At 46.7% G+C, this 9,441-nt stretch overlaps 1 non-coding gene across 1 annotated transcript; it reads left to right on the top strand.

The window, feature by feature from the left end:
* The first annotated feature begins 1,771 nt into the window (after positions 1-1,771).
* Trnaa-cgc (transfer RNA alanine (anticodon CGC)) lies at positions 1,772-1,844 on the top strand. Its single transcript has one exon. It is a non-coding gene; the product is annotated as a tRNA-Ala (tRNA).
* Positions 1,845-9,441: the final 7,597 nt, after the last annotated feature.

Genomic DNA, 9,441 nt, shown 5'->3' with positions numbered 1-9,441 from the left:
GTCGTCTGTAATGCGGTACGGTGGGTGTCCAGAATGATACCATTCTCGCACTTTCTCATGTGGTACACCCGCACGGGTGTAAAGTGCGGCAAAGTGGTTGGCAACATGGTTTTTGATGTCGCTGTGTTGGGTATAAGAAGCACCGTCGGCATCCTGCAACTTATGAATAAGTTTCCTGCGCGCCGCATGTAACTGTTGGACGATATGGTGAACAGACGTCTGCTGTTGCGGCAAGTTGGTGAAGTCACGTGCACGAATCTGGTGGCCGATAGCGGTCCGTCCCATCAAGGATGTAATTTTCGCTTGGAGTCTGCGTACGTGCGTGATGTTATTAGGCACCTGATGATAATCCCGGTACAATTCTCGCAGGGCGCAGAAATAGAATTCAGTGATTTCCTTCTCACCGCGCGCACGAATCCGGGTGTGGTGTTTGATGCAAGTAATGAGTTTCCCCTTTGCATAAAGCGTCCACCAGTCAATCCACGTGGAGTACGTGGGCCTGCGTGATGTTACGGAATGCCAAACTGACCGTATCTCACGCTCTAAAGTGGCGTCTTGCAAGAGGCGACAGTTGAGTTGTCATCGTCCGAAGCCTCTGTAAACTTTCTGCGGTGAGTAATTAAATACGGTGTGGTAAGCGATATGGTCACTGGAATTAACGGGCCAATATTCGCAAGTTCCCACGTCGGCTAAAAGACCGCGGTGCACATATATGCGATCTAACCTGCTGGAAGACGTCGGCGTAAAGTGAGTGAAGGCAACTTCATCTGGGTGTAAGGTCGCCCACGTGTCGACTAACTGCAATTCTGTAACCAGTGTTAGCAGTTCCAGGCTGAAGTTAAAATTCGGCGTTTGATTGGTGCGGCGCAAAACGCAGTTAAAGTCACCACCCAGAATAATACGCAGGCGCAAGTCGGTGATTAAATTCGCTATCTCTCCAGTATAAAACTCCCTCCTCGCCGCTCGCGCGCAGGAACCGGAAGGGGCGTACACATTAAGAAGGAGTACGTCATGGAACTGGGCGGCAATGCCTCGTCCGGTAGGTAACATGGACAAACAAGAACATTCAATGCCTTCCCGATACAGAATAATCGTACCGGCCTCCGTTCCTATATTGACAATGGCGTCATAACCCGGGACGCCGGCTAGGACTGGCGGCATCGCATCCCTTAAATACTGTCTAAGCCTGTGGATTTTTGCTTGAGAGACAATGCGGTTTACATTCATAGTAGAAATCTTATAGGATTGTCGTGAACGGAGCGATGTGGGACGACTGGTCATCTGCAGATGGAAACAGATAAGATTTTTATCCCTTCAGCAGTCGTCCGCTTCGGAGATCGAATATGTCTAGACGCTGCATTGCGCCGAGACGGAAGCAGCGTATCGCCAGTTGCCATCGGTTCTTCACGCTCGGGATTGCCAGCCATATCTTCAGCAACATCCGCCCAATTAACGACAGACACAGCCGTTGTCCCGCCTGCTGTGGCGGTTCCGGAACCGCATAGCGGGCCGTCACCCTGCGCATCTGGCATTTGGGCCGTCCGCGGTGGTGCACAAGTCTCGGCCCTTCCCGTGTCAAGGTTGGAGACATCATCGTCAATATTCATGGGTGAGGCCAACGGCGGAAGACAACCGTCGTTCGCCGAAGTGTCGGAGTCGACGCTGCTAAGGTCTTATCATCAATAGGTTCCTCGAACACTTACTGTACCTTTCAAACCTAATATGACAGTAGGATCCACGAGAGACTCGTCCCAGATGTACTTGCTCTGGCGGGGGTGTAACTCAGTGGTAGAGTGTCTGCTTCGCATGCAGAAAGTCCTGGGTTCAAATCCCAGCTCCTCTCAGCATGGCGTGCGGAGTGCATCTCAAACATGTATTTGCAACTCACCGCGACAATCGTCATATGTTTTTTCGAAATACTGAAAAATGAAGGGGGCACCCGGTATTGAACCGGGGACCTCTCGATCTGCAGTCGAATGCTCTACGACTTTTTTTTTAGTGCTCTGCCACTCTTTTTTTATTTTTTTCCCTGGTTTACAGGACCAGTGCTCTACCCCCTTTTTTTGTGCTCTGCTCTGCTCCTTTTTTTTTCCTTGCTTTATTTACTAATTTCTTTGGAACTCCTGCACCCTAAGCAGTAATCATACCCCTTGTTTTTCTATATATAGATCCTTTATTTCTGAGTTAGATATGTTCTTTATTACAAGAGGTGACCTTCAGATTCAGGCCTGCGGAAACAAAGTGGGCAGGGGTGGAATCCCGAGGCCTGGCCACGATGTCTCCACCGTCCCGTCTCCGAGTAGCACCTGCACAAGGGCGTCGTACTTTCCTCTACTGTCTCGTTTCTTGGCCTCATTGTTGTTCTTTTGCATCCAAAAGGTCCACGAACACTGCAGTCCTGGCGTAAAAAAAAAAGGATGACACGTGAAAGCTGCAAATCCAGAAGACGTTATAAAATAAGTGGTGCTCACGGGCGACCTTATCCAACACCCTCTCTTTCAAATGTCAGGGTAAGCATATTGGCAAAATCATCACGGAGACGTAGCAATCGCAAGCGGTTCCAGTAAGCATGTACTGCTGAAACGCTAGGTGTTCATCCTCTTCATGACAGGTCACGACAAAATGTACAAAATGTCAAATCAACCACATGACGGTATTGAGCTTCGTTCGCGGAAAAAAGGAAGAATCGGGCCGGACGATGATGTCAATAGTATAACCGGCTTCAGCAGACCTAGTGACAAAAGCAAGTTGTTTCCTGAGCCAACGCCAATTAGCAAGGTGCCCTCAGCAGGTGAATCGATGCTCAAGGGTATCCAGGAGACCACACCGAGTACAGTTGTCCGTGTCAGAAAGACCAATACGGTGCAGTCGTACATTGGTGGGGACCAAATTATTAATTACCCTATACCATGTGGACGCCACAGCCATAGAGTGGATCGGCAGACTAACATTCTTCCAGACGTTCCTCCAGGACACGGATGGAGATGCCAGTTCTATTGGATTGGGACCGGCGAGCCCCTCCCAGCGGGCAATGAAGCCCTTGGTCGTAGGCACCGGTCGTCGCAAGAAGACGTCACCGAGGTAACTCACCGCAATGTAAAATTCCCGGATGTGTTTCAACTTAAAATTGAGGCGACCGACATCGACAGGTGGGGCAAGGCTCTCCGGACGCACAACAGTAAAAAGCCTGGATGTAATTGAAGTCACTTCTTGCGTAACAATTAGAGTCGTACGGCGGACGTACAAAGCAGACGCTTTGCGAGTAATGTCAGAGAGGCCCAAGCCTCCGGAGATAGGCGGTTTCGTCATAACCTCGTAACGTAACTTGAATAGATGGCCCTTCCATATAAACCTGCTAGACAATTGGCGCAACCTTTTCGCCACCATCATGGGAAGTGGGATCAGCTGAGCAACATAATAGGCTTTACATAGAACGTATGTGTCTAAAATTCGAACTTTTTGCAAAATGGTAGCAGAGCGCTGCTCATGGACCATCAGAGCCCCCCTGTATCTTCTCGGTGACAGATTTCCAATGGAGAGCTGCCATTTTTAGAGGACACCGATCAATAATAATCCCCAATGACGTATGGCATCGACAAAAGTGGCCCAAGGGACATCAGCATCGCGAAATCCTCAAATATCAAGGAACTTGCATTTATCTTGATTGAGACGCGCTCCACAGACACGACAGTATGCAACTGCCCCTTTCAGCAACGGGATATCATTACGTTGACGGAGGAGAACAACGACATCATCCGCGTATGCCTTAACAGTGAGGTTCCCACCAGAGAGGATCATACCCTGAAGCTTGAGAGCAACAGCCCGAAGCAGCGGTTCCAGGGACAGTATGAATAAAGACATAGAGAGCGGACTACCCTGAGGCACCCCTCGGCGGATAGCAATGGGCGGCGTCAGCTGCCCATTCAGTGACACCTGAGCAGTTATTCCCCTATACAAATCGCCAAGACCATCACGTGATAAAGCGTTAAAACCTATTGTACCTAACACTCGATCCAAAAATACATGGCTGACGTGATCAAAAGCCTTATAAAAATCAAGGAATGCAAAGCCACAACGTACGTTTGTAACCGCCGCAACCGAGACAACATCCCGATATTCGGCCACTGGGGTCAGAATAGATCTATCATGAAAGTAACATTGATGTGCACCAATCACACCCCTAAGCAGAGAAGATAACCGGCTATTGAGCGCTCTAGCAGCTGTCTTGTAATCAAAGTTCAGCAATGTGAGCGGACGAAGATTGGCAGCAGATAAACTACCAGAGGACTTAGGAATTAAAACAGTTTCACAACAAAATAGGCAGGCACATCCATCCCCCTGACAATCTCATTTAAAATCTGCGTAAAAGTGCCACCTAAAAGAGGCCAAAACCGAAGATAAAATTCTTTAGGTAGGCCGTCTGGACCTGGCGATTTACCTGACGGAGAGCTAGCAATAAAATCGAAAACATCATCCACCTGTAACTCCCGGAGAAAGTCTCCGTTCGCGTCAGGTGTGATCGTCGCGGTAAGATCCCCAAGGACATCATCCGAAAGTGACTCACCAGAATCGTCGGCAGAATACAAACTAGCGTAATACTGATGAAGACCACGAACCATTTCCTCCTGTGCAATTAGCTGTCGTCCATCATTTACCGTTGTTGTTGTTGTGGTCTTCAGTCCTGAGACTGGTTTGACGCAGCTCTCCATGCTACTCTATCCTGTGCAAGCTTCTTCATCTCCCAGTACCTACTGCAACCTACATGCTTCCGAATCTGCTTGGTGTATTCATCTCATGGTCTCCCTCAACGATTTTTACCCTCCACGCTGCCCTCCAATACTAAATTGGTGATCCCTTGATGCCTCAGAACATGTCCTACCAACAGATCCGTTCTTCTAGTTAAGTTGTGCCACAAACGTCTCTTCTCCCCAATCCTATTCAATACCTCCACATTACTTACATGATCTACCCATCTAATCATCAGCATCCTTCTGTAGCACCACACTTCGAAAGCTTCTATTCTCTTCTTGTCCAAACTAGTTATCGTCCATGTTTCACTTCCATATATGGCTACGCTCCATCCAAATACTTTCAGAAACGACTTCCTGACACTTAAATCTATACTCGATGTTAACAAATTTCTCTTCTTCAGAAACGCTTTCCTTGCCATTGCCAGTCTACATTTTATATCCTCTCTACTTCGACCATCATCAGCTATTTTGCTCCCCAAATAGCAAAACTCCTTTACTACTTCAAGTGTCTCATTTCCTAATCTAATTCCCTCAGCATCACCCGACTTAATTCGACTGCATTCCATTATCCTCATTTTGCTTTTGTTGATGTTCATCTTAGACCCTCCTTTCATGACACTGTCCATTCCGTTCAACTGCTCTGCCAAGTCCTTTGCTGTCTCTGACAGAATTACAATGTCATCGGCGAACCTCAAAGTTTTTATTTCTTCTCCATGGAATTTAATACCTAGTCCAAATTTTTCTTTTGTTTCCTTCACTGCTTGCTTAATATACAGATTGAATAACATCGGGGAGAGGCTACAACCCTGTCTCACTCCCTTCCCAACCGCTGCTTCCCTTCCATGCCCCTCGACTCTTATAACTGCCATCTGGTTTCTGTACAAATTGTAAATAGCTTTTCGCTCCCTGTATTTTACCCGAGCCAGCTTTAGAATTTGAAAGAGTGTATTCCAGTCAACATTATCAAAAGCTTTCTCTAAGTCTACTAATGCTAGAAACTTAGGTTTGCCTCTCCTTAATCTAGCTTCTAAGATAAGTCGTAGGGTTAGTATTGCCTCACGTGTTCCAACATTTCTGCGGAATCCAAACTGATCTTCCCCGAGGTCAGCTTCTACAAGTTTTTCCATTCGTCTGTAGAGAATACGCGTTAGTATTTTGCATCCGTGACTTACTAAACTGATTGTTCGGTAATTTTCACATCTGTCAGCACATGCTTTCTTTGGGATCGGGATTATTATATTCTTCTTGAAGTCCGAGGGTATTTCGCCTGTCTGATACATCTTGCTCACCAGATGGTAGAGTTTTGTCATGACTGGCTCTCCCAAGGCCGTCAGTAGTTCTAATGGAATGTTGTCTACTCCCGGGGCCTTGTTTCGACTCAGGTCTTTCAGTGCTCTGTCAAACTCTTCACGCAGTATCGTATCTCCCATTTCATCTTCATCTACATCCTCTTCCTTTTCCATAATATTGTCCTCAAGTACATTGCCCTTGTATAGGCCCTCTATATACTCCCTCCACCTTTCTGCTTTCTCTTCTTTGCTTAGAACTGGGTTTCCATCTGAGCTCTTGATATTCATACAAGTGGTTCTCTGTTTTCCAAAGGTCTCTTTAATTTTCCTGTAGACAGTATCTATCTTACCCGTAGTGAGATAAGCCTCTACATCCTTACATTTGTCCTCTAGCCATCCCTGCTTAGCCATTTTGCACTTCCTGTCGATCTCATTTTTGAGAAGTTTGTATTCCTTTTTGCCTACTTCATTTACTGCATTTATTTTCTACTTTCATCAATTAAATTCAGTATTTCTTCTGTTCCCCAAGGATTTCTACTAGCCCTCGTCTTGTTATCTACTAGGTCCTCTGCTGCCTTCACTACTTCATCTCTACTGTATTTCTTTCCCCATTCCTGTCAATTGTTCCTTTATGCTCTCCCTGAAACTCTGTACAACCTCTAGTTCTTTCAGTTTATCCAGGTCCCATCTCCTTAAAATCCCACCTTTTTGCAGTTTCTTCAGTTTTAATCTACAGTTCATAACCAATAGATTGTGATCAGAGTCCACATCTGCCCCTGGAAATGTCTTACAGTTTAAAACCTGGTTCCTAAATCTCTGTCTTACCATTATGTAATCTAACTGAAACCTGTCAGTATCTCCAGGCTTCTTCCATGTATACAATCTTCTTTTATGATTCTTGAACCAAGTGTTAGCTTTGATTAAGTTATGCTCTGTGCAAAATTCTACCAGACGGCTTCCTCTTTAATTTCTCTCCCCCAATCCATATTCACCTACTATGTTTCCTTCTCTCCCTTATCCTACTACCGAATTCCAGTCACCCATGACTATTAAATTTTCGTCTCCCTTCACTACCTGAATAATTTCTTTTATTTCATCGTATATTTCTTCAATTTCATCGTCATCTGCAGAGCTAGTTGGCATGTAAACCTGTACTACTGTAGTAGGCGTGGCTTCGTGTCTGTCTTGGCCACAATAATGCGTTCACTATGCTGTTTGTAGTAGCTTACCCGCACTCCTATTTTTTTTATTCATTATTAAACCGACTCCTGCATTACCCCTATTTGATTTTGTATTTATAACCCTGTATTCACCTGATCAGAAGTCTTGTTCCTGCTGCTACCGAACTTCACTAATTCCCACTATATCTAACTTTAACCTATCCATTTCCCTGTTTAAATTTTCTAACCTAACTGCCCGATTAAGGATCAGACATTCCACGCTCCGATCCGTAGAACGCCAGTTTTCTTTCTCCAGATAACAACGTCCTCTTGAGTAGTCCCCGCCCGGAGATCCGAATGGGGGACTATTTGACCTCCGGAATATTTTACCCAAGAGGACGCCATCATCATTTAATCATACAGTAAAGCTGCATGCCCTCGGGAAAAATTACGGCCGTAGTTTCCCCTTGCTTTCAGCCGTAAGAGAAGAGATAAAGGAGCGACGACGACGAGTCTGATGCCGTAGCAGGTGGTACAAGGATGTCAGTTCACCTTCAACAAGAGAGTGAGGTTTCGACTCAACTCGCAGACCATCAATCTGACGTCGTTTAAGGGTCAAGAGCTTGGCTTTAATACGACGAACGTCATGGATCCGCAGAGGAGAGGTACCTGCCGCGTCATATAGGTCACGCAGGACAGAGTAGTAAAATTCATACGTGTTCTTAAAGTCACGCGCCCTTGCAGCACAGTAAAAAATCAAAGTCTGACGAATCTTGGGCTTGGCAAACGCAGTCCACCAAACCAACAAGGAGGGGTAACGCGGGACAGAGCGAAGACATCGCTCCCACACGGCACTTACAACATCATCTATAGCACTGTCGGCAAGGTGGGAAACATTTAACATCCACTGGGAACGACAAAGTTTTGCAGGTTGGTGACTAAGATTGACAGTTGCAGCAAAAGCACAATGGTCAGAAAAACTAGTAGGAATAACATCGACAGTAAGAATTTTATCACATGAAAAATTAGATAGTTAGAATCTGTCGAGTCTACTGCATGAGGACGCGGCAAAAAACGCAAATTTCACCAGGGTTTGATATTTGTGTTCCCAAACATCCCGCAGGTGCATCGTACGAACCAAGTCATGTAAATCACGGCAATAATTAAAATTTGGGGACTGATCTTCAGGACGTAAAACACAATTAAAATCGCCTCCTAGCAGGAGACTGCGAGGACTCTCGCGCAAAAGATAAATAACCTCTTCTTTATAAAAGCGCGATCGAGCCACAGTGTGACCCGAACCAGAGGGGGCATACAAAACAACGGGGCGGAGATCAAAAAGACGACAACCAATCCCACGGCCAGAGTCAAGGAATTCAACGTCGGTAATAGGAATGCCCTCTCGAAAGAAAATAGCAGTTCCTGTTGAATATTCCGGTGCGACATTAAAAACAGTTTGAAATCCAGGTAGAGAGAGATCAGAAAACAAAATTACCTGCAAAAAGACTACGTCAGCACAGGAGTCGTAAATAAACTGCCGCAAGGAGGCAATGCGAACGTCAGACTCGATACGGTTAACATTTAAGGTAAGAAAGGTGTATGCTTGAACCATTGAGAAGAAGAAGAGAAGAAATCACCTACACCGACGTACCAACGTCACAGTCGATAGCAGTGGAGGCGGAGGAGTCCGAGGGAGGGGGACTGCTACCCCGTTCCGCGGATCCCTTACGCTTCGGTTTTTTACGAACAGCATTGACGTTCGGTTGACCGCGTAACTTGCGTCGGCTGACAGGCAAGGAAGCCTCAGCCGCCGGGGACGTGGGAGGGTCAAGTTCTGTATCCGACACCACCCGCGCCAAACCACATTCGGGATCCGGGGTAGCCCGCATCTCGTGGTCGTGCGGTAGCGTTCTCGCTTCCCACGCCCGGGTTCCCGGGTTCGATTCCCGGCGGGGTCAGGGATTTTCTCTGCCTCGTGATGGCTGGGTGTTGTGTGCTGTCCTTAGGTTAGTTAGGTTTAAGTAGTTCTAAGTTCTAGGGGACTTATGACCACAGCAGTTGAGTCCCATGGTGCTCAGAGCCATTTGAACCATTTGATCCGGGGTCGCGGGGGAAACATCCGACGAAACGGACTGGCCGACACCAACACTAGCATCCGGCAAACATGGACTACACGGATGCGAAACTTGAGCAGGAAGGTCCGAAGCCGGAAAGTTTGAAGTAAGAGGAGCAGCTCCGCCG

The sequence above is a fragment of the Schistocerca nitens genome, chromosome 4 (genome assembly GCF_023898315.1).
Source record: "Schistocerca nitens isolate TAMUIC-IGC-003100 chromosome 4, iqSchNite1.1, whole genome shotgun sequence".
Taxonomy (NCBI): Eukaryota; Metazoa; Arthropoda; class Insecta; order Orthoptera; family Acrididae; genus Schistocerca; species Schistocerca nitens.
This window is presented reverse-complemented; position numbering and strand designations above follow the sequence as displayed.